This window comes from Mobula hypostoma, chromosome 9, assembly GCF_963921235.1.
Source record: "Mobula hypostoma chromosome 9, sMobHyp1.1, whole genome shotgun sequence".
Taxonomy (NCBI): Eukaryota; Metazoa; Chordata; class Chondrichthyes; order Myliobatiformes; family Myliobatidae; genus Mobula; species Mobula hypostoma.
In genome coordinates this window covers 109343351-109369984 of record NC_086105.1, presented here as the reverse complement: position 1 = coordinate 109369984, position 26634 = coordinate 109343351, and the positions used below count along the sequence as shown (strand labels likewise).

General features: G+C 42.6%; 1 protein-coding gene and 1 long non-coding RNA gene across 4 annotated transcripts in view; one reads left to right on the top strand and one right to left on the bottom strand.

The window, feature by feature from the left end:
* Positions 1-1068: 1068 nt before the first annotated feature.
* LOC134351937 (uncharacterized) overlaps positions 1069-26634 on the bottom strand; it is a 111099-nt gene continuing 85533 nt past the window's right edge. Inside the window, exons 2-3 of the long non-coding RNA XR_010019294.1 lie at positions 22448-22530; positions 1069-1114 (exon numbers count right to left, since the gene is read on the bottom strand). This is a non-coding gene — a long non-coding RNA (uncharacterized LOC134351937). The remainder of the gene's footprint in view (positions 1115-22447; positions 22531-26634) is intronic.
* Positions 1110-26634, top strand: part of tex2l (testis expressed 2, like) — a 106729-nt gene continuing 81204 nt past the window's right edge. For all 3 annotated transcript variants that reach the window (XM_063058875.1, XM_063058874.1, XM_063058876.1), the window contains exon 1: positions 1110-1434. The gene's annotated coding sequence lies outside the window, so the exon portion shown is untranslated. The remainder of the gene's footprint in view (positions 1435-26634) is intronic.

Sequence of the window (26634 nt, the reverse complement as noted above, 5' to 3'; positions counted from 1 at the left end):
GGGTGCTGGAGGTCCTTAATAATGGACGCTGCCTTTCTGAGACACCGCTCCCCGAAGATGTCCTGGGTACTTTGTAGGCTAGTACCCAAGATGGAGCTGACTAAATTTACAACCGTCTGCAGCTTCTTTCGGTCCTGTGCAGTAGCCCCCCCACCCCCCAACTCCCATACCGGACAGAGATGCAGCCTGTCAGAATGCTCTCCACGGTACATCTATAGAAATTTTTGAGTGTATTTGTTGACATACCAGATCTCTTCAAACTCCTTTTGAAGTATAGTCGCTGCCTTGCCCTCTCTCTAGCTGCATCGATATGTTAGGAACAAGTTAGGTCCTCAGAGATCTTGACATCCAGGAACTTAAAACTGCTCACTCTCTCCACTTCAATCCTCTGTGAGGATTGTGTTCCTTCATCTTACCCTTCGTGAAGTCCACAATCAGTAGCATAAAATAAATAGAATTGGTTTGTATCTATTTGGTGTCGGTTCCTGGATCCAGAGTGACCTCATCATTTGATGGATGGAGCTGGTTGGATGGGTGGCAAAGATCTACTGGAATGAATATATTTTGGACCCCGTCCTTCATTAGTTAAGAACGAAATATATCAAAAACAAAGTAAAATTATAATCATTTCATTGAGCAGCCAGTATCCGTTTCTTCCTGTTATAAGAGCAAATAAATTCCCTTTGCAGCTAATTGACTTTGCTTGTTTGGTTGGCTTTGGATGAGTTGTGCACTAAACAGTTGACATCAGCCACAGACTTGGTATACAGCACTCATAGGATTGGTTTTGAAGCTAGTATAGATTTTAAAGAATATTTTCAAAATGAATTTCATTCTGGTTATTTTCCTCACTTTATTTCATTCTTATAAGTTTACATTTTATTTACAGCAACATCATTTGGCATACAGGAGAAGCTGGGTGGTATCCTCCCCAGGCAGCACAGAGGCAGGACTTGCTGTAGGAGGCAGGCTTGCCAAATGGGGCAGGCTTAACAACGTGAACACTTCAAATCTGGAAAGCAGCTTAGATACAGAATACATGCTGGCTAAGCGAGGCTCGCTCAGAGGATAATTACATGTGCATCGACTCCAGCTTCAGCTGCTTCTGACAGACCTACAAAGCAGAGAAGACAACATCAGAGGCATTTCTTTTGTGATACAAGTTAGGTCCAGTCTACAGATGTTGTGCTGCCTCACAGTTCAGAAGGCTTAAGAAAAAATACAAAGGAAGCAAGAAAAATTCCACCAACCGTCGGTGATGTGAATCTGTCTTCATGAAGGAATAAGATACCAAAACTGATTTCATTGCAGAGAATTTACACGGGAAAAAAAATGGTTAAAGTCACACAATAAAGCAGGAACACTACCATTCTGAGAGATTTTTCGTACATCTAATGCAATGGATCCCAGTGATGCAGTTCTTTTAAGAAACTGGTAAGCTCTTATTTTAAATCTGGCTTCTCTGTTTAGGTTTGATATTTTAACAGGGTGGCCAACATAATATAGTCAAGAGTTAACATAGGGATATTAATTAAATTTGTGTGAGCTGCATGGCAACAAAGCCAACAGTTTGACACGATGACTGAATAATAGGATCTTGGATTAACATGTGAAAAATGATGGTTTAAAATCTCTAGTTCAATTCGGTTGTGTTACTCACTGTATTGAAAACCAGAGGGCAATATTTCCACATTCTAAGATCTGATGACCTTGGCTATCATACACACAGTTTTTTCAGAAGCCTTCATGTTCTTTCTCTTCAGTCAATTATTTTGCATTTTTCGATTAATGTTGTGATTTAAATTCTCCATTTCCAAGATATTTTATCTTTCAATAGCAGAAAACTTTAACCTTGAAAGTGATAAAAACACTTCAGCTTATAAAATAGATACAGCTTTGCATGAAAGTTATTTTGTATGAGTTTTCAATGCTGAATAAATGTAGAGAACCTTATATTGATTCATCGTGTAGCATAAAATGAAAGGATTTTAAATATAATCCAACTAATTTAGGTGCAGAATTAATTTTGGAATTTTCATACATAATTCAAAAAGGATTTGCAATAGAACTTCATCGACTGACTACTTGTTCAAATTATTTTAATGAAGAAAAGATCACATTGTCAGTTAAGGGAGGATTAATTCACAATCATGTTGATGAAAAACCTTATGGTTAAACTGGAATTTGTAATTTATTTGAGTACAAAATAGCTAGAAATATACTTGACAGTACATCTTCTAATGCAGTTATATGATTAGTTAGATAGATTAATATATGATGATATATTTAAAATGCAGATGTATTTCTTTTTGCTGACAGCTGGCTTGTGGATTTGTTTATTCCGATTTTCATATTTATGGAACTATTTTACGTTCTTCTGTTCGTTGTGTATTGTTTACATTGGACATTACCCTCTCATGTTTTTCTGGCAAACTTGATAATCAATAATCCAGAAAATGCAAAATCAGAGTCCATCCTTTTGCCAATAATATGTTATCAAGTGTTACCAACTTATATTCATTATTGTTATTATCATGTTGAAAGATTTAACTTTTCAGGGAGTGGGAAGAGGCAATTGTGTTTGTTCTGAAGCAGAAAGCTTGCAAAAGAGTGTCATAACGATGGAAGAAATAGGCCATGCCACCCCTCAAGCCCCACCACCAGTCAATAGATCATGGCTACACACACAAAGCGCTGGTGGAACTCAGCAGGTCAGGCAGCATCACTGACGTTTCGGCCTGAGACCCTTCTTCAGGACATTACAGCTGCACTGACTGGGGTCCTAGCTCCCCTTTCCTGCCTGGTTCTAAGTACTCCTGATTTCTTCAAAGTCTATGAATGTATCACATCTTTGAATATACTTAGTAACCCAGCATCCAGACCTCGGGTTAGATAGTTCCAAAGAATCACAACCCTCTGAAACATGAACATTTTTTGCATCTCTGTCTAAAATGTGCAATCCTTATTCTCCAACCATGCTCACAACTCTAGTTTTCACCACTGGTGGACCTTTCTCTCAACATTCATCCTGTCGTGGCACTCGTCATCTAATAGCTGTCCACAAATTATTCTGCAACTGGCCCATTTTCCAAACTAATTTTGGTGCTTTTTCCCCAACATGTTTCATGAACCTTTTTTAAAATTTTGATAGTAATATTTGTAGCAATACTGTTCATTTGGGTTTGATTCCCATTGTATTAAATGCTGCGAAGAGGAGACCAATTGGAACATACCAGACAATATGCTCTGTGTCATCGTGACAGGACCCACAGACCTACCTTTGCAGGTAGAGGTGACCAGATCGTACTTTAGTAGCTGCATGCAGAGGCATATCTAAAGAAATTCATCTGCTCTCTGCTTCCTCAAAGTTCAAAGTAGATTTATTATCAAAGTACATATATGTCACCATATACAACCCTGAGATTCATTTTCTTGCAGACATTCACAGTAGAACAAAAAATAAAATAGAATCAATGAAAAACTACACACAAAGACCGACTAACAATCAATGTGCAAAAGAAGGCAAACTGTGCAAGTAGAAAAAGAAAACATATACTGTACAGTGGATTCCAGTTAACTGGGACACAACAGGACCAGTACATTTTGGCCCAGTTAAGCGGCTTCCCCAATTAGCCTATGTTTCATGGAAATAGTTAAAAAGGTGTAAAAAAAAACATACTGAAAAACAGATTACGTATTTAAATGAAATACAAAACACATTAGAACACTACCAATACTACTACAGTACTATAAAACTATGTACTAGTTCCTAATAGTTATCGACAGAGGAATTCATCCAGTGTATGCTGCTGTATTCTCTTGATTGACTGTAAATGAACAAAATCAATGCAGACACCTAGTACAGAAAATGGATTGCTTTCATACAATGCTTTTGCTGATTGCATCCTCCAAATCTTCATTTTCATTTTAACATTCAAGATGATTGTCGATATCTTCAAATTCTTTGAAGTTCTTAATTTGTTGAAGTAGTAAAATCATTTCATTTTCACTCCCGGCTATTTCTGACATCTCCAATCCTGAATGCTTGAAACCGCAGCGAGCAAAAACAGTTCTGAATTGTCTTAATGCTTATTTCTCGCCAACTATCAATGACAAAAATCTCTTCTTTTTGAACACAAACACACACAACTGTTGCTATATAAAATTTGTTCACTCTGAGCATGGTGTACACAATAGCCACACAAGTGCTTGCAAATGACACTAGTTAGAAAATGTTCAGCCCAATTTGTCTCTTAGCCCAATTAAATAACATAGTGCCCCAAATTAATGAAGGGAATCCCAGCTATTTTTTCAAATGGGTCTTGCTTTTTAAGAGTTCTAGTTGTTCCATGTAATATGCAAGCTGGTACACAAGACGAGACAGTATGACATGGAGAGCAAGCTGTTGCCCATGCAGTAGGCTCCCCCTCTCCACATAGCTGATGAATCCAAAGGAACAGCAGAGATCGATGTGGTTCGGCACCGGTGGTGTCACAGGAATTGCCAATCTGTTGGACTGCCTTAGGGACTCCAGCTCCCGATTTTTTCTCGTGGTTTATTCCCAAGCCTTTCCCATGAGTGGGTATAGCCACAGGGCAGCGAAGGTTTGAGATCAGAGCTTTTGTTCTCCTCGAAGAGCTGCCACCCACAGCTGATGAGCCCCTCTGCCCGACATGACTGGTTTTAAGGTGCCAGTAACCCTCCTTTTGCCCCTTCTCCCGTTAGTAGAAGCAGTTCCACCAGGCTTAGTAGCTAAACCAGTGAAGGTCAGGAGCTGGACTTGGTTGTCAAAGGCTATCTGAGACACACGAAATTGGGAGCATTTAATAGATAGTAGGAGCTTATCCCCCACTACCAAGCTCCAGGCTCCACATCACTGAAGCCTGGAAATGACAGTGGAAGGCTGTCCCTTTACCAGGTCTGAGCTAGCAATGTGTTCTGGACCTGCCGCCAATATCTAACCTACTTTTAGCTCAGGACAATAAGGCATCCAGGAAAAAAAATCACTTCACAAAGTTGATGCTGATGCTTCACAATGAGGAAACATTGCACTGATTGGGGCGCTGTTCTTTGGAAATGATATTAAACTAAGATCCTCTCAAGTCATTCCCATGAAAGAAGTCAATGAAAAACAGCATCATTCATCTTGGATATTCAGATTTATATTTATCCAGCAGCCAATCACTGAGACAGATTACTATGTGTTTTTAACCATTTGACGGTTTTATTGAATTGAATTGACTTTATTTCTTATATCCTTCACATACATGAGGAGTAAAAATCTTTTATGTTTCGTCTCACCTAAATGTGCCATGTGCAATCATAGTAATTTATAATAATTTATAATAAACAGAACAGTTCAATGTAATGTAGAGTACACTCAAATCAGCGTGTGTTCATCAGTGTAAAATAGCATTTATTTACATTCCAGTAATAACTCACTTCAAAAAAGTATTTCATCAACTGTGAGAGTGCAAGGCATGTTCTCTATCTCTTCATGTAGGGCTACTATAATTAATGATAGGACAATTAATCATGGAGCCTGGAGATGGGAGGGAGCTCTTTTCCCATCAATCGCATTTCAACTACTCCTGGGTTAATTTGTAATACATTGGAAATCTGGCTGGGCAAGTCTTGGCACGGTTCTCTTTTGCATCCCTAATCTGATGCACAGGAGCAAGGAATGATGCCATTCCTCATGTAGTGTGCTGTCAGTTTAGTGTTGGTCTGAGAAATCTGCTGTAGGTAAATTGTTGACCTAAATTTTTGCACCTCTCTTCTTCCACACTGAATTGAAACATTCATCACATGATATTATCCCATGACTCGTGCTGTTCTGCCCTGATCCCATGTCAAAACCAAATGCCATTCCATTCCCCTGAACAGAATGTGCCAGTCATTGCATTCCCAATTACCTACACTCACCCCCTTTTTACACACTAAATGACAGGGCTTGTTGCAGCACCTCCATCCCACCACCATCACACCTCCAGCAGCGTAGACATGTTGCTGGTCTAGGTCTGGGATACTGTCCTCCTAAGGCTGACCTGGAGACTGACTGGGCAATTCTTAAAATGTGCAAGGTCTTGGGAACAGGTGAAGTTCTCACTGACTGAAATCATTATTTCAGCTCAACTACTGAATTCATCCTGTTGTGCTCATTGGAATAGATAAGAAGCTTTAAGCATACACATGTTGTTGATTACCAAGTCAGTGGGTTCACCATAGCCTCACCCAGACTGCCATAGTTTCAAGAGTAAAATCTTCGATTGGCATGGATAAAGCTTCCAATTAAGCAAATATGTCTTCTTTTTGCATTGACTATTTAGCATTATATGATGTACTGTTTGTGTAATTTAGCAACACCTTTCATTAGCTACAGGTTACACCATTTTATTTAAATTTAGTTCCATTACAAGTGCAAATGTTCATTTTTAAAAATTGGTCAAAAGATTCATTGTACTCTTCTGCATTGCAAAGGGCAAAACTCTAAAAGTTAAAACCAAAACATGACTATTTGTATTACAATCTTTAATCAGTAAGCTAGTTAGTAACCGTTTGATTTGACTGGAGACAATGACAGCCTGGACAAGGGAATAAGAGGTCCATTTTAAGTGAGACGACAGCATACCATTTTCTGACACACCCTAAAGTATAATTTTCTCATCACCATCCTGTTCACAAGCGCATCACTTCCAGCTGCTCTCATCATTGAAGTGAATTCCTGAAAACATTTGTTGATGCATTCATTACCGTCAGTTAAAAAAATACTCAAATCTGGGATAGTCATTTAAAGATTAGTGAGTGATAGATTTATTTCAATGCTGTTAATTTTGAAAGCGTAACCATGACTCCATGTCAAATTTGAAGATGTGAGTGAAGGCATATGACCTTTATATGTACTGCCTTGCAAAATTAAATTGGCATTATAATTACCTATCTTCAGTCTGTCATTTGACCTAAATCTGACTGCAAAGAAAAGAACATGCCATGGTTAACTGGTTTTGTAGTAGCTGTACTATCTCACTTAAGCTGTAAGATATTGAAATTGCTCTTGCAACTGCAAAACATATTATCTTCTTACCATATATAATTTTAGTCAGATACAAAACTTAAAGTGGGTCTTTGAGAAAGGGTGGATGACACATGACACATTCTGAACACCAAATTTATTTTATAAACACTAGAAACTCTGTAGATGCTGGAAATCCAAAGCAACAGACACAAAATGATGGAGGAACTCTGCAGGTCAGGCAGCATCCATTGCAATGAACAAATAGCCAACATTTCAGGCCAAGACCCTTCTTCAGGACTGGAAAGGAAGACGCCAGAATAAAAAGACCATTAGACCATAAGACATAGGAGCAGAATTAGACAGCTGGCCCAGCAAGTCTGCTCTGCCATTCAATCATGGCTGATCCATTTTTTATCTCCTCCTCAACCCTGCTCCCAGAATTCTCCCCTTAACCTTTGATGCCATGTCCAATCAGGAACCTATCAATCTCTGCCTTAAGTACACCCAACGACCTGGTGTCCACAATGGCATGTGGCGACAAATTCCACAAATTCACCACCCTTTAGCTAAAGAAGTTTCTCTGCATCTCTGTTTTGAAAGGGTGCCCCTCTATCCTGAGGCTGTGCTCTCTTGTCCTAGACTCTTCCACCATGGGAAATATCCTTTCCACATCTACTCTGTCTAGGCCTTTCAATATTCAAAAGGTTTCAATGAGATCCCCATCATCCTTCTGAATTCCAGTGAGTACAGACCCAGAGCCATCAAACGTTCCTTGTATGATAACCCTTTCATTCCTGGAATCATCCTTGTGAACCTCCTCTGGACCCTCTCCAATGCCAGCATATCTTTTCTAAGATGAGAGGCCCAAAGCTGTTTACAATACTCAAGATGAGGCCTCGCCAGTGCCTTATAAAGCCTCAGCATCACATCCTTGTTCTTGTATTCCAGACCTCTCGAAATGAATGCTAACATGGCATTTGCGTTCCTCCCCACTGACTCGACCTGCAAGCTAACCTTTAGGGTGTTCTGCACAAGGACTTCCAAGTCCCTTTGCATCTCAGAATTTTGGATTTTCTCCCCATTTAGAAAATAGTCCGCACATTTATTTCTACTACCAAAGTGCATGACTGTGCATTTTCCAACAGTGTATTTTATTTGCCACTTTCTTGCCCATTCTTCTAATCTGTCTAAATTCTTCTGTACCCTACCTATTTCCCCAACACTACCTGCCCCTCCACCAATCTTCGTATCATCTGCAAATGTGGCAATAAAGTCATCTATTCCATCATCTAAATCATTTATATACAGCATAAAAAACAGTGGGCCCAACACCGAACCCTGCGGAACACCACTAGTCACTGGCAGCCAACCAGAAAAGGATCCTTTTATTCTCATTCGCTGCCTCCTACCAATCAGCCAATGCTCTAACTATGTTAGTAACTTTCCTGTAATACCATGGGCTCTTAACTTGGTAAGCAGCCTCATGTGTGGCAGGAACACTCACAATGCGCTGGAGGAACTCAGCAGGTCAGTCAGCATCAGTTGAAAAGATTAGTCTATGTTTCAGGCCGAAACCCTTCGTCAGGACTGAAGGAAGACCTTTGGGGAGGGTTTGAAGAATGCTGGTAGTTGAAAAAAACAGTAATTTGTGTTACGAGAATACACATAAAATTAAGATGTTTGCTGGCCTGGGCTAGCATCAGTGGCATCAGCAGTTGGTCTGCCACCTGCCCTCAGGGGAAGGAGAGATAAGGAACAATGGAGCAGCGTCTGGAGATGTGTAATGAAGGGATGTGGGAGGAAGAGCTGTCTGGAGCGGCTCCCCCCTTTGAACCCTGAACTGTTTGAAGTGATGGACAGGCGATACCCCAGCAGGGGGATAAAAAGGGACAGGTTCGCTAAGACAGACACACACGCCACCCGAGGTAACGAGACCCTGGAAGCGGTGCGCTTCCCACGAGTGGGTGAGAAGTACCAGACAACGACAAGGGTGGAAAGGTACGATCAGCGGGAACCCGGTGTGTGTCCGCCCTTGCCTGGGTGCCGGGTTCACTGCAGAGGATCGACCGCATCTGGAGGAGGGGTCACAGTCGGTGACCTCAGGTGACATCACCAAGGACCCGCCCAAATGCTGTTTGTGAGCAATCTCGCCGGTCTGTGAGTGAAGCTGTGCTGAATGATGAGTTGTTCCTATTCTGTGTCTCTCTTCCCCCACCTTGTCCATCGCCATGGCAACGATTACTGCGAACTGAACTACTAAACTGGACTGAACTTTGAGTCATTTTGAAATTGGTCATTTACCCCTAGACAACGATAGCTTGATTGATGCTGTTATCTTAATTCTGTGCACATGTGCGTTTATCATCGCTGAACTGTTGCATTTATTATCCTTTCGATTAATGTGTTGCTTGTTTCTTTAATAAAACTTTCTTAGTTCTAGTACTCCAGACTCCAACTGAGTGATCCATTTCTGCTGGTTTGGCAACCCAGTTACGGGGTACGTAACATAAGTGGGGTTCTCGTCCGCGATTTTGAACGCTAAATTTGGGACGGAGTAAATTGATTGGGTTAAAATTCCCGAAAGAAAGAAAAGACAAACAGCAGAAATGGAGGTTGAGGAATTTATAAAGGCGCCGACCTTGGAGGCATTAGAGGATGCCAGGAAATCGGAATTGATAGCTGTGGCAAAACGGGTGAATCTTGCTAAGGTGAAGTCGACAATGAGGAGAGAGGAGATACACAGAGCTATTGTAGAGCACTATGTATCTAAAGGTGTGTTTCCCCAAGGTGAGCTGGGGGAGGTGTCTATTGAAAAACCTGCTGGAGACGCGGTACAGGTACAGCTTGAAAAACTGAGACTCGAGCACGAGTTCCGGGTACGGCAGTTAGAAAGGCAGGAGAAAGAGAGAGAGTTAGAAAGGCAGGAGAAAGAGAGAGAGGTAGAAAGGCAGGAGAGGGACAGACAGTTGGAGAGAGAAGAGAGAGAGAGGGACAGACAGTTGGAGAGAGAAGAGAGAGAGAGGGACAGACAGTTGGAGAGAGAGGAGAAACAGAGGGAAAGGGAATTTGAGCTGGAGAAGTTAAAGATAAGGGCCGAGCAGGGGCTCGTGCCGAACCAAGGTGGAGGGTTCCGGGCGACCCAGGAGGTTAGGCTGGTTCCCCCATTTGACGATACCGATGTGGATCGGTACTTTCTCCACTTCGAAAAAGTAGCTATAAGTCAGGACTGGCCGAGGGATAAGTGAGTTGTCTTACTTCAGAGTGTACTGAAAGGGAAAGCCCAACAAGCTTACTCAGCTTTATCCGCGGAAGATGCCCAGAAGTATGAGGTGGTGAAGGAGGCCATCCTCAGGATTTATGAGTTGGTCCCGGAGGCATACCGGCAGAGGTTCCGGAATGCGAGGAAGCGGTGGGACCGCACGTATTTGGAGTTTGCTCGTGAGATGCAAACATATTGTGAGCGTTGGTGCGCCTCGAAGGGGGTAGAGGGGGATTATGACAGACTGCTACAGCTGATCCTGATTGAGCAGTTTAAAGGTTGTGTCCCTGAGGGTATGAGACCCTACCTCGATGAGAAAGAGGCAGCCACGTTAGCCGCAACTGCTAAGTTAGCGGATGAGTATGCGTTGACGCATAAAATGAAGTTTGCCCCGAGTAAAGGCTACCAGAAGGGTAGTCAGGACGGCGGGGAGAGTCCACCGGAAAAGTCAGAAAGTAAGCCGGGGACTAGTGAAAAGGATAAGGTAGACCGGGAGCAGTCTGGTAGGAAGTCTCCTGGGGTCGTCTGTTATAATTGTGGGAAAGTCGGACACTTTGCGTCCAGGTGCTTTGCCCCAAGGAAGGAGACGGGGAAAGGAAAAGCGGAAATTTTGAATGGCTGTATCGAGCTGTTAAGCGAACCGCTAGGGAAGGACAGGTCTGAAAAAGTCCAGGAAGGGCGCGAGAGGTTTATCTCGGCCGGACTGGTGTCAGTGAAAAAGAGGTCAAAACCAGTTCCAGTGCGGATCTGGAGAGACACGGGAGCGTGTCAGTCACTAATACTGAAGAGTGTATTAGAGTTTAGCTCAGAGACCCAGACTGGGGAGGTAGAGGTCAAAGGTGTTGGGGAAGGGACAGAGTCAGTCCCTTTGCACCAGATACATTTACAGAGCAACCTGGTCTCTGGACTAGTCACGATCGGGGTGAGGTCCGAATTACCGATGAAAGACGTGGAAGTCTTGCTCGGTAATGACATCGCCGGAGGAATCGTGTTCCCAGTCGTGAGATTGACGGGTCAGCCTGCCAGCATGGAGGCCCCGCCCGCGATGGTGAATTTGGCTGAAACATTTCTGCCAACCTTGTATGAGACAGGGTGTAGTGAGATAAGAGGTAGTGAGGGAGCTGGGACGGACGTAGCAGTAGCCAGGAAAGAATTTGTGCAGACGCAAGAGCGAGACGAGGGGCTGATGGTTTTGGCCGAGACCGCTCTCTCTGACACAGCCTTGACAAGCTATTGTGCGGATAAGGAGGTGCTAAGGAAGAAAGGGAAATCAAGTACAGCATCCGCAGATGAGGAGTGGGGGGTGGTGCAAAAGAGTTATGGGGATGAGGTTTTTAACATGGCCCACGAGGTACCCCCCGGTGGACATTTTGCGGTGCTGGAGGAAACAGTTGGTGGAATCATGAAAGAGATTTGCCGGCTGCCCAGGGGGAAAAATGTTATTGATCATGACCGACGCGAACTGAGACGGTCACCGGCTTTTGATATGCTAACAAACCTAGTCGGTGTTAGCGTGGAAATCAATGAAGCTAGGGGCCCCCTGCTAAGAGAAAAAAACCATTTTGAAAAGATTAGGATGGGATCGGTCAGATGGGAGAAGGCTATTGTTTTGGCCAGGTCTACTGATAAGGTCTCTCCCTTAATCCCCGAAGGAGTAATTAAACGACTCGCACCCATGTGTTTGATTGTCCCGAGGAAATGCAAAGAACTGGGACGTTGGGTGATTGTGGTTACAATAGGGCGGCCAAGTAAACAACACCCATATTTTTTGAGTAATTCAGTGACTAAAGGGCTGATGAACACAAGAGGTGTGTATTGGCAATTTAACACGGCTGTCTGAAGCCAGCTTGATAGTGAACCTTGGAAAAAATGAATTCGGCCACACGAATGTCACTTACCTGGGAATTGTGGTGACACAGGGGCAGCTGGCAGTGATGCAAGCTACAGTGCAGGCTATCGCTGACCTCCCAACCCCGACAGACAAGAGGGCCCTCAGAAGGCTTTTGGAGATGGTGGGGTACTGCAGGAAGTTTTGCAATAACTCTGCGGTCAATACCCGTCCCCCTCCTACTAAGCCCTTGCGAGGGAAAATTGAGTCGGAATGGGACGACCCTTGTTGTTGTGGTCCGGGACAAAACCAAATGAGAGGTTACATTGGTCGCAATTCATCAGTGTTTTTGGCCACTATGAAGTTTGCTGAGTTGGAGCCTGGTCTAAGGGATTATTAATAACACGTGTAAAAGGAACAGAAAATGTGATGACTGTCTGTCCAGGTGTTGACAATTTCAAATTCTCTGTATTAGCTAAATAACTGTTAAAGATGTATATTGTGTATGTATCAGATAATGTAGTCATGTTTGTAATTTTTACCTCCCGGTAAAAATCCTTAAAGGGGGGAAGTGTTACGAGAATACACATAAAATTAAGATGTTTGCTGGCCTGGGCTAGCATCAGTGGCATCAGCAGTTGGTCTGCCACCTGCCCTCAGGGGAAGGAGAGATAAGGAACAATGGAGCAGCGTCTGGAGATGTGTAATGAAGGGATGTGGGAGGAAGAGCTGTCTGGAGCGGCTCCCCCCTTTGAACCCTGAACTGTTTGAAGTGATGGACAGGCGATACCCCAGCAGGGGGATAAAAAGGGACAGGTTCGCTAAGACAGACACACACGCCACCCGAGGTAACGAGACCCTGGAAGCGGTGCGCTTCCCACGAGTGGGTGAGAAGTACCAGACAACGACAAGGGTGGAAAGGTACGATCAGCGGGAACCCGGTGTGTGTCCGCCCTTGCCTGGGTGCCGGGTTCACTGCAGAGGATCGACCGCATCTGGAGGAGGGGTCACAGTCGGTGACCTCAGGTGACATCACCAAGGACCCGCCCAAATGCTGTTTGTGAGCCATCTCGCTGGTCTGTGAGTGAAGCTGTGCTGAATGATGAGTTGTTCCTGTTCTATCTCTCTCTTCCCCCACGTTGTCCATCGCCATGGCAACGATTACTGCGAACTGAACTACTAAACTGGACTGAACTTTGAGTCATTTTGAAATTGGTCATTTACCCCTAGACAACGATAGCTTGATTGATGCTGTTATCTTAATTCTGTGCACATGTGCGTTTATCATCGCTGAACTGTTGCATTTATTATCCTTTCGATTAATGTGTTGCTTGTTTCTTTAATAAAACTTTCTTAGTTCTAGTACTCCAGACTCCAACTGAGTGATCCATTTCTGCTGGTTTGGCAACCCAGTTACGGGGTACGTAACATTTGAAAGACAAAGGGGTGGGGGAGGGGAAGCAGGGAGGTGATTGGCAGGAGAACAATGCGCAGTAGTAGAAGGAGGTGGAACTATGAGGGAGGTGATGTGAAATAGGGATAGTGAAAGGGAGGGGGAGGGAATTACCAGAAGTTGGAGAACTCTATGTTCATACCAAAGGGCTGGAGACTACCTAGACGGTATATAAGGTGTTGCTTCTCCAACCTGAGTTTAGCCTCATCATGGCAGTAGAGGAGGCCATGTATGGACATATCTGAATGGGAATGGGAAGCAGAGTTGAAGTGGGTGGCCACCGGGAGATCCTGTCTGTTGTGGCGGACAGAGTGGAGGTGCTCGACAAAGCAGTCCCCCAATCTGTGTCGGGTTTCACCGATGTAGAGGAGGCCGCACCGGGAGCATCAGATGCAATAGATGACCCCAACAGATTCGCAAGTGAAGTGTTGCCTCACCTGGAAGGACTGTTTGGGGCCTTGAATGGTGGCAAGAGAGGAGGTGTAGGGACAGGTGTAGCACTTACGCTTACAGGGATAAGTGCCGGGTGGGAGATCCGTGGGGATGGACGTGCGGATAAGTGAGTCACGGAGGGATCGATCCCTGCAGAAAGCGGAGAGGGGTGGAGAGGGAAAGATGTGCTTAGTTGTGGGGTCCTGTTGAAGGTGGCGGAAGTTGCGGAGGATAATGTGCTGGATCCGGAGGCTGGTGGGTTGGTATGTGTGGCACCTTGTCAAAGGCCTTCTGAAAGTTCAAATATACAACATCCACTGCATCCCCTTTATCTATCCTACTTGTATTTTCCTCAAAGAATTCCAACAGATTCATCAGGCAGGATTTTCCCTGAAGAAAACCATGCTGACTTTGTACTATCTTGTCCTGTGTCACCAAGTACTCCATCAACTCATCCTTAACAATTGACTCTAACATCTTCCCAACCACTGAGGATAGGCTAACTGGTCTATAATTTATTTTCTGCTGCCTTCCTCCTTTCTTAAAGAATGGAGTGACATTTGCAATTTTCCAGTCCTCCAGTCCAACAATTTTTGAAGGATCGTCTCCAGTGCCAACACAATCTCTATCACTACCCCTTTCGGAACCCCAGAATGCAGTTCATCTGGTCCGGGCGACTTACATACCTGTAGGTCTTTCAGCTTTTTGAGCACCATCTCTCTTGTAATAGTAACTGCACCCACTTCTCTTCCTTTACACACTACAGCATCAGACATACTGCCACTGTCTTCCACATTGAAGACTGACGCAAAATATTCATTTAGTTCATCAGCCATTTCCTTGTCCCCCTGATAATTTCTCCTGCCTCATGTTCTAGCGATCCTATATCCACTCTCATTCTCTTTTATTTCTAACATTCTTGAAAGAATTTTTTCTATCCACTTTGATATTATTTCCTAGCTTGCTTTCATATTTCATCTTTTTCCTTCTAATGATCCTTTTAGTTGCTCTCTGTATTTTTTTTAAAAACTTCCCAATCCTCTATCTTTCCACTAATTTTTGCTTTGTTGTATGCCCTTTCTTTTGCTTTTACAATAGCTTTGACTTCCCTTGTCAGCCACGGTTGTACTATTTTACCATTTAAGTATTTCTTCATTTTTGGAATATATATATCCTGCACCTTCCTCACATTTCCCAGAAATACACGCCATTGCTGCTCTGCTGACATCCCTGCTAGCAGCTCCTTCCAGTTTACTTTGGCCAGCTCCTCTCTCATACCACTGTAATTTCCCTTACTCCACTAAAATACTGCTACATCAGACTTTACTTTCTCCCTATCAAATTACAAATTGAACTCAATCATATTGTGATCACTGGTTCCTAAGGGTTCTTTTGCCTTAATCTCCCTAATCACCTCTGGTTCATTACATAACACCCAATTCAGTGTAGCTGATCCACTAGTAGTCTCAATGACAAACTGCTCTAAAAAGCCACCTCTTAGGCATTCAACAAACTCACTCTCTTGAGATCCATTACCAACCTAATTTTCCCAATCGACCTGCGTGTTAAAATCTCCCATAAGTACCATAACATTGTCCTTTTGACACGCCTTTTCATTACCTGTGATTCAGCTCCCAGCCACTGTTGGAAGGCCTGTGTATACTGTAATTGCCATCAACGAACTTTTACCCTTGCAGTTTCTTAACCCAGCCTACAAAGATTCAGCATCTTCCGATCCTATGTCACATCTTTCTACTGATTTGATGCCATTCTTTACCAGTAGAGCCACACCGCCCCCTCTGCCTACCTTCGTATCCCTCTGATATAATGTGTAACCTTGGGTATTCAGCTCCCAACTACAACCATCCTTCAGCCACGATTCACTGATGGCCACAACATCATACCTGGCAATCTGTAAAATTGCAACAAGATCATCCACCTTATTTCTTCTACTACGTGCATTTAGATACAACACCTTGACTACCGTATTTGCTATCCTCTCTGGCTTTGCATCCCTAATGATTTGATACTCAGCCTGTTGGCTGCAATTAAGTCCCGTCACCTGTCTGCCCTTCCTGACAGTCTGACTGCACGCTATCTTTACTTTTTTACCATCCATCCTATACTGAGTCCCTTCACCCTGCTTCTCACTCCCCTGCCAGATTAGTTTAAAATCCTCCTCAACAGATGTAACAAACCTGCCTGTGAGAATATTGGTCCCCCTCTGGTTCAGGTGCAACCCGTCACTTTTGTACAGGGCATACCTGCCCCAGAAGAGATCCCAGTAATCCAACAACCTGAAGCCCTGCCCTTGGCACCAGCTTCTCAGCCACATATTTATCTGCCAAGTTATCCTGTTTCTACCCTCACTGGCGCGTGGCAGAGGCAGCAATCCAGAAATTACTACCTGGGAGGTCCTGCTTCTCAGCTTTCTACCTAGTTCTCTAAATTCTCTTTTCAGGACCTCTTTGCTTTTCCTTCCTATGTCATTGATACCAATATGTACCAAGACATCTGGTTGCTCTCTCTCCCTCTCTAAAATGTTGTGGACGCGATCTGAGGCATCCCTGACCCTGGCACCTAGGAGGGAACATACCATCCGGGTGTCCTGTTCACGTCCACAGAATTCCTTGTCTGTTCCCCTCAGTATTGAGTCCCCTATCACTACTGCTCCCTTCTTCTCTCTCTTTCCCTTCTGCACCACGGACCCATGCTTAGGTGGGGGGAGGGGAAGCAGGATAGCTAGAAAGTGATGGGTGAAGCCAGGCAGCTGGGAAAGGTAGAGGGCTGGAGAGGAAGGAATCTGATAGGAGAGGAGAGTGGACCATAGGAGAAAGGGAAAGAGGAGGGGCAACAAGGAGAGGTGATAGGCAGGTGAGGAGACGTAAGAAGCGGCAGTGGGGAATAGAAGATGAGGGGAGGGGGAGAGAATTTTTTAAACCAGAGTAAGATAAGATAAGATAAGAAAGATAATGAGAGGCATTGATTGTGTGGATAGTCAGAGGCTTTTTCCCAAGGCTGAAATGGCTATCACGAGAGGGCATAGTTTTAAGATACTTGGAAGTAGGTACAGAGGAGATGTCAGGGTTAAGTTTGTTAACGCAGAGAGCGGTGAGTGCGTGAATGGGCTGCCGGCGATGGTGGTGCAGGCGTATACAATAGGGCCTTTTAAGAGACTCCTGGATAGGTACATGGAGCTTAGAAAAGTAGAGGGCTATGTGTAACCCTAGGTAATTTCTGAAGTTCGTACATGTTCGGCACAGCTTTGTGGGCTGAAGGGCCTGTATTGTGTTGTAGTTTTTCTATATTTCTAGAAGGAGAAATTGATATTCATGCCATCAGGAGGCTATCCAGGAACTGCAGTGAAGGTTGCTGAAGGGTGAATCAATCAAACTTTACAAATAAAGACCTATATCGGAACACAGCTCTTAACGTTATTGACAATGATAGAGCTGACATCCAAAAATTGACACAATTATCATGCAATTATTTCTTAACTGCTCTCAGAAAATGGGGAGTTATCGTCTGTTGTTCTTCTTCAGAACCAATAATAGAAGTTCCTATTTTTTAATCTGTGCACTACACACATCATAAAGCAGTTATTCCCTGAATGACAAGTAGTAGACCAAATGGCTACAGTGGTGTAAGATGAAGAACTGTTATGGAATTGTTCTTGTAGAAACATGGCTCTAAGACAACACTCATGCATTATCAATCTACAGGCCATGACTCTCAGAGACATGGGGTATATTATTATTTTTGTAACTGTTTTTCTGCAATCCTAATTATATTTGCTATAAGTTCTGTGTGCTGTGTGTGATTGTTGGTACTGTGTTTTGCACCTTGCCACAAAAGAAATGTTTCACCTGGCTTTGTATGGTTGAATGACAATTAAACTTGAACTTGTATGTTTACTTGTATCAGTTAAACCAATGGATTTCAACACAGTTCCACTTTAACTGTAGAATAATTGATTATATGGCATGCTAGTGTTCCAGAGTAGAAAATCAAGGCTGAAAAATTGCTTTGGACTTTAATAATCTGCCACTAAAGAAGTTATGCATTTCTTTTAAAATCTCCTCCAATTACTATGACATTTGATATACTGTAATATTAATTATACTGTATATAGGTCATTGTCAAAAGGTTTGTCTGTTGATTTACTCTAAGTAACGATAGAGTAGAATGTGTTTTTCCATATTTTGAAAAGAAACAAAATATGATGAATTCTGTGATGGGAAAATGGGGAAAGAATGGAACATGCTGGAAATGCACTGCAGGTCAGGCAGCATCTCAGAAGAGCAAAACAGCCTGGATTTTTTGTGTCAGTGTATTTCACGAGAATCCAGTTAAAATAAAACACTGTTATTCTGACATCCCATGTTCAAAAATGCCAGTGGTTCAGCATCTGACTCACTAGGGTTGATTTTCTGCACTCCCTTCAAACTTCCTTGGTTACTTCTACGCTCCCGTTAAACACAACAGTCCTTATTCCCAGTGTCCTTTTAAACTCATCAGGGCCTTGTTTCCTGCACTCCCTTTAAACTCATTAGTTTTATGCCTTTGTTTTTACTGTAGATTCAATGAAAGTGTCATTCATTTGGCATTTAATCCAATAAATAAATAAAATTAAATATATCACACAATCTCTACTCTATTTCCAATTTGTAGGCAACGTGTCAATGTTCAAGGCAAAGAGTATCCTTGACTGAAACATGCCAGAAAAAAAACATTTTCTCACTGTTTCCTCTATTCCCCACTCTGACCTCTGCTCACCTGACCCGGATCTGGGCCGTACCCTCCGGACCTGCATCTCGGTTTTTTTTTGCACTACCTTACTTTCTATATTTCTATTTTCTATTTATGATTTATAATTTAAATTTTTAATATGTACTATCGATTTGTAATCCAGGGAGTGGGAAGCGCAGAATCAAGTATTGCTGTGATGATTGTATGTCCTAGTATCAATTGTTTGGCGACAATAAAGTATAAAGTATAAGTTCCTGATGAAGGGTCTCAGCCCGAAACGTCGACTGTACCTCTTCCTAGAGATGCTGCCTGGCCTGCTGTGTTCACCAGCAACTTTGATGTGTGTTGCTTGAAATTCCAGCATTTGCAGAATTCCTCATGTTAGCAAGTATAAGTATTATTCAATGATTCAATGGTTCCATTTAATATCACAGAATGTATACAGTAGACACCTGAAATTCTTACTCTTCACAGACTTCCACGAAAGAGAAGAAAACCCCAAAGAATGAATGACAGAAAAATGTTGGAACCCCAAATCCTCTCCTCCCCCCATGCACAAGTAGCAGCAAAGCATCAACCCTCTCCCTCCCACTCCCCCACTTTTCTAGCAGAAATCATCAGCCTCCCCACCACCACACACCATGCAAGCAATAGCAAAGCCCCCAAAGAGACCATGATCTAGAGTCCAACAAAAACCACTGTTCATCCCAACTGTCTGACATCCCACAGGCTCTCTCCCTCCAAGTGAGAGAGAAGTATCACTAGCCCCTGTGTCCACTCCTCCTTTCCTTTCTCCTATGGTCCAGTCTTCTCATCCATCAGATTCCTTCTTCACCTTCCGCACTCACCGAGCTTCACCTATCACCATCCAGCTAGCCTCCTTCCCCTTCCTCCGCCATTTTGTTCTGGCATCTTCCTCCTTCCTTCTCAGTCCTGAAGAAGGTTCTCGGCAGAAACATCAACAGTCAATTGATTTCCATAGATGCTGCCTGACCTGCTGAATTTCTACAACCTTTTGTGTGTGTTGCTTCAGTAAGAAACATGTTGGATATACCAGTTCCCTTCTACAATTAGAATTAACACACACACAAAATGCTGGTGAACACAGCAGGCCAGGCAGCACCTATAGCAAGAGGTACAGTCGACGTTTCGGGCCGGGACCCTTCGTCAGGACTAACCGAAAGAAGAGATAGTAAGAGATTTGAAAGTGGGAGGGGGAGGGGGTGATCTGAAATGATAGGAAAAGACAGGGGGGGAGGAATGGAGCTAAGAGCTGGAGAAGGGAGAGGATCATGGGACAGGAAGCCTGGGGAGAAAGAGAAGCGAGGAGGGGAGCAGGTAAGGAGTTATAGTGAGAAGGACAGAGGGAGAAAAAAGAGAGAGAGAAAAAAGGGGGGGAAATAAAAAGTATATAAATATATATATATTAAATACATAAATAAGGGATGGGGTGTGAAAGGGAGGAGGGGCATTAACAGAAGTTAGAGAAGTCAATGTTCATGCCATCAGGTTGGAGGCTACCCAGACGGAATATAAAGTGTTGTTCCTCCAACCTGAGTGTGGCTTCATCTTTACAGTAGAGGAGGCCATGGATAGACGTAACAAAATGGGAATGGGACGTGGAATTAAAATGTGTAGCCACTGGGAGATCTTGCTTTCTCTGGTGAACAGAGCATAGGTGTTCAGTGAAACGGTCTCCTAGCCTGCGTCGGGTCTTGCCAATATATAGAAGACCGCACCGGGAGCACCAGACACGGTATATCATCCCAGCCGACTCACAGATGAAGTGTCGCCTCACCTGGAAGGACCGTCTGGGGCCCTGAATGGTGGTGAAGAAAGAAGTGTAAAGGCATGTGTAGCACTTGTTCCGCTAGAATTAATATAGTTTGGTCATGAAAATGTCTGTGATAAAACAAAGTATGGTTTCATCAACCATGTGAGTTAGACTCTCTGCATTCCGCAGGGATCGCTCCCTACACAACTCCCTTGTCCATTCGTCCCCCCCATCCCTCCCCACTGATCTCCCTCCTGGCACTTATCCGTGTAAGCGGAACAAGTGCTACACATGCCCTTACACTTCCTCCCTTACCACCATTCAGGGCCCCAAACAGTCCTTCCAGGTGAGGCATCACTTCACCTGTGAGTCGACTGGGGTGATATACTGCGTCCGGTGCTCCCGATGTGGCCTTTTATATATTGGTGAGACCCGACGCAGACTGGGAGACCGCTTTGCTGAACATCTACGCTCTGTCCGCCAGAGAAAGCAGGATCTCCCAGTGGCCACACATTTTAATTCCACATCCCATTCCCATTCTGACATGTCTATCCACGGCCTCCTCTACTGTAAAGATGAAGCCACACTCAGGTTGGAGGAACAACACCTTATATTCCGTCTGGGTAGCCTCCAACCTGATGGCATGAACATTGACTTCTCTAACTTCCGCTAGGCCCCACCTCCCCCTCGTACCCCAGCTGTTACTCATTTTATGCACACATTCCTTCTCTCACTCTCCTTTTTCTCCCTCTGTCCCTCTGAATATACCTCTTGCCCATCCTCTGGGTCACCTCCCCCCCCCCGTCTTTCTCCCTAGGCCTCCTGTCCCATGATCCTCTCGTATCCCCTTTTGCCTATCACCTGTCCATCTCTCGGCTCTATCCCTCCCCCTCCTGTCTTCTCCTATCATTTTGCATCTCCCCCTCCCCCTCCAGCTTTCAAATCCCTTACTCACTCTTCCTTCAGTTAGTCCTGACGAAGGGTCTCGGCCTGAAACGTCGACTGCGCCTCTTCCTATAGATGCTGCTTGGCCTGCTGCGTTCACCAGCAACTTTGATGTATGTTGCTTGAATTTCCAGCATCTGCAGAATTCCTGTTGTTTACATTTTTTAATGGTATTCCTTTTCTCCTCAGATCACACTTACTTTATTTGCCCCTGCCTGGCACCTCCTCTTGTCTTTTGTACTTTACAAGCAAAGCAGCAGAAAGGAGCTACCCTTCCAGTGCCAACTGTAAAACAATGAATGGCACCAAGCTTTATCTATAAGCACAATAAAACTTAAACTTCCAATCAGCTACTATGGTCAGATTAATTACTCTCAACTTTGAACCATAACCGCTCCTAGTCTATTGCATGAAACTGAGGTGTTCAATTATTTACGTTTGATTAAAATCCTGCAGATTTAAGTGCATCTGATAACGATGAAAAGCTGGCAAGTACACATAATTTGAAACATTGCTTTTCCATTGCCATTGTAACATGCTTTTAGCTTTTATCTTAAGTGATACTTTACTGAAGAGCTGAATAAAAAGACAAGTGTTTCTTCATTATCTAGATTCTCATCATTCCTCCCTCCTGCCATTCCATTTCTCACTGATGATACATGTCCTGCTGCTTGCCAATAAAGCTGTTAGCACCTCCTGTGACCTTCACAGAATAAATTGCTTTGCTCCATGTTTTATGGTTAATGTGAAAAGCAGCCAGTTATTTTAAATGTACAGATACAGCAGAGTAACAGCCCCTTCTGGCCCAATGAGCAGTGCCACTCAATTACACCCACGTGGCCAATTAACCTAAACCCCGTACACCTCTGGAATGTGAAAGGAACCAGGAGCCGCCCGGATTAAACCCACACTTTCATAGGAGAGTGTACAAACTCCTTACTGACAGGAGTGGAATTGAACTAGGATGGCTGGTGATTTCTTTGCCCCGATACCTTTCTTCACTTTCTTGTCTTTGACCGGGAAGACTGGGGAGTCCGGCATCTCCTCTCACCTCGTGTAAGAAGAAGAAGCGATGCTAAGACGACAGAAAGGAAATACTCAAGAATCTTTCCAGTGTTGAAATTTTCACAACTTAATGCAAAATATGTAAACTAAATTTCCTTTGTCTTGAACAAACTGACAACCCTCTCTTTTTTCCAGCACAGTTAAGTTTCTAGACCAATTAACTCCACTTCTCCCTCTAAGACTCTACTCCAGCTGCTGAACGAGTTTAATATTTTCTCCACTTGTAGCTGTGGATTCTGAGCTACCTGCAGACTTAACCCCCCCCCCCCCTTTGGAAATGTTGAGCAGGTCTGGCAGTCTCTGTGAGAAGGAAACTGGGGTTAATGTACCATGCTGGAAACTGGAAAAATAAAAAAAATGAAAGTTTCAAATTGCAGAATGAAGGAGAGATAGTTCGGACAGAGAGAACATATCTTGATAGATTGACACCAAGTTGCTGTTGATGAAGACAGTGAGAGAGGAAGTAAACAAACAAAGAAACATGTAAAACCTGTAAAACCACGATTAGATCTGTGTGAGAGACCCAGCAGACAAAGCAGTGTTGGTGGAGAGTGAAAGCATGAATTAATCTTGCAGAATTGGCCAGTGTGGTATTTAATTAAGGTCAATTATACGTCATTGGCTGCTGCTGGGAAGCATAGGGCTGTCAGGGTGGCAGTTAATTTTTCCTATACATTTCTTTGAAGACATACTCTATCAATAACTTAAATGCTTATTCTTGAAAGTCTCAAAAGTAACTTCAATTATAAAGTTGGTTATTATTCATTCGTAATCCTCTTCCAGCTTTACATTGTCTAATTCCTCTGCTTTGATATACATTCATTGTTTTCCCAAATGGGACGAAATAGGAATGGAAATAAGTGACTGGATTTTTTCCATCTGATATGTGATGATTAATAATATAGAACAATTGAACATCTCTGTGCTTCTTTAATTTTGGTTTTAATAATGGTTTGGCGAACAGGGATGCTTCTGTGAGAATGCTGTTCTTGGACTACAGTTCAGTATTCAACACCATAATTCCCTCCAGGCTCAACAAGAAGATCAGAGACCTCGTCCTTCACCTGCCTTGTGTAGCTGGATCCTGGACTTCCTGTCAGATCGCCAGCAGGTGGTAAGAGTGGGCTCCCTCACCTCTGCCCCTCTGATTCTCAATACAGGAGCCCCTCAGGGCTGTATAATAAACCGACTCCTTTACTCTCTGTACACCCATGACTGTGTTGCCACCCACAGCTCCAATCTCCCAAATAAATTTGCAGGTGATACTACATTGATTGGTCTTATCTCAAACAATAATGATGTGGCCTTCAGAGAGGAAGTTATCACCCTAACACAGTGGTGTCAAGAAAACAACCTCTCCCCCAATGTCACAAAAACAAAGGAGCTGGTTGTGGACAACAGGAGGAATGGAGACAGGCTAGCCCCTATTAACATCAATGGATCCAGGGTTGAGAGGATGAACAGCTTCAAGTTCCTCAGTATACACTTTACATACACAGGACAAACAGGCTTCTTCCACCAGGCCATCAGACTGATTAATTTACACTGACACAATCACATTTCTAAGCTATATTGACTATTCTGTTGTATATCTTACTGTACATACCATTCATCACAAATTACTGTAATTTGCACATTGTGGAGACGTAACGTAAAGATTTTTACTCCTGATGTATGTGAAGGACCAAGAAAGACAACTCAATTCAATTCAATCCAATGAAGTAGGTTTACAAAAACAAAAGACAGAAGCGAGAACCAGGGAAGTGAGGATCAGAGGGAAGTGGAGACCCTTAGGGATTATATATTAGCACGTAGGGCTCAAGCAGCTGTAGGTTCATTCACCAATGGTAAAACAATGAAAGCAGAGGGCACACAAGAGACCAGGATAACAAAAAACAAACTGCTTAATGGGATGAAGTTCTTTGTGACAAATAAATACATCAATACAGATTTCTTGAAGACAAATTAACACTTCAATAGGGCCGGAAACTTGACTTCTGTTGCGCTAAATGCAAAATTTGTTACCAGCTGAGCACTGTACTCAGACACAGACTATCACATTATAGTTACGGCAATATGTTGTACAAATCACTGAGGACAAATTTGTACCACATTTTGTCTATGAGCATCAAAACATAGATATGTGATGGAAAGCTTCAGGTAGAGAATAATGGCGATGGTGATTGATGTATTCTTTCCATTACATTTCCCAAGAATGTGTTTTTTTTGGAATTATTGGCATTAATTCTCAGAGAAATGGCATAATGAGTCAGAGTGAAGCAGGGTGAACATTTCCAGCAAACGGAAATGGATCCTTCAGAAAATAATATGTGTCCAGATCAATTTAGCCAGCAGCATAGTTCAGTCTATTGTGATAAAGCACAAAAGAAAATAAAGGACTGAGCACTTGGGATTAATAATCAGCCCAAGCAGTCGTCAAAGAGCAGAATCAAAATCCAGAAATAAAGCCAAAGAGATTGGCTCAAATATATTGAAGCAAGTTGTCGTAAATCAAGCAGAAAGAACTGGAGCACTTAAATACTAAAATAGATATAATTTAGAGAATTGATTAAAAAAAAGTGCACGATCAGAAATGATGGATATTTATTATCACAAAATAGTGCACTGAAAATCACCTCTATCCTGTTAGAATTAGCTATCAATAACATTTTCCAGTTACATGTAACAATATAAAAGTAGTTTGCCTTTTGAATAATTAAACGCTTAGAATATCTAGTGAAGTAAACTATCATCCACTTACCAGTTTCATTTAAACATTATATAAGTATAAAATCAATATTGAATCTGCTTCAGGCAGTGCATTCAAGATCATAACAACTTGTTGCATAAACCACATTCTTTATAAATGCCTCTGGCTCTTTCGCTAATTACCTTATGTAACACAACCTCCTTTGCCTATAGATGCTGTTTCTCCTTTTATCAAAACTTCAACTTCAGTGGAGAAAAAGACATCTATCTGTATATGCTTTGTTTGCCAGTTTTGCACAGACTGTCTTAAAGACAATGCTGCAAAATCTAGCATGTAAAAAAATTGTAATTTAACATTAAATTCTTCAGATATGTAGCTTATATTTTCTCTGACTTCATTCATGCATAACAGCTAATGGCAGCAAGTTGTGAAGCAACCATACAGAATTGGAAACAACATATTTGCAACACAGAACAATGCTTTTTCTGATGTAGCGGTTTTCAAGCCTGTAATGGGTATCCCATTGAATTGCTGCCACAGAAATGTAATTTGGATATGTCAATAATCAATTTTTCTTGAAGATTGCATATACCCTTGCTGGAATCAGAGACATTCTGATTCTTGTCTCTCTATGTGAGAGCAGGGTCATTTTCACATCGAGAATGGGCACTGGAGTCTTTGAATGGAACGATGACTCACTTAGTAGAGGGCTGGGAATTACTGTCGTGACTTCCTGCTGTTCTTGCCAAGGACTGAAAAAACAAACCAGTAATGTTTTTTTTATCTTTGTATTGTAAATCCTATGGATAAAAGAGTTAAAAGCTTATATGAAAAAGTCAAAGAATGATTAAACCAGGAAGGTGAGCAAATAGAAAGAATCCCTATTACTGATCCAAAAAGGGTACATCAACAAATCAAGAATATCACTGGTAAAAGGCTCCTCTGTTCTTCAGGTGGATGTTTGAAAGCAAAGGACGGTACCGTTATTATGGAAAAAGATGAGATTATGAACATATGGACTGAGTATATTCAGGAATTGTTTGAAGATGATGGAGGCGAAAAGCCAGAAATTAAGAAAAACATTGAAGGTCCAAGTATTTTAAAATCTGAAGTTCATAATGCAATAAATAAAATGAAGAAAGGAAAGGCAGCAGGTCCTGATGAATTAGTAATAGAACAAATTATTGCCCTTGAAGATTATGGAATTGAAAAACCTACTGATTTAATCAATGACATTTATGAGACTGGAATAATACTAGAAGAGATGAAAAAAATCAGTATTTATCACTCTTCCTAAGAAACCTGGAGCAATAGAACATAAATTACATAGGACCATAAGTTTAATGAGTCATATCACCAAGATACTTCTAAGAATTTTAATGACAAGAGCTAAAAGTAAGATAC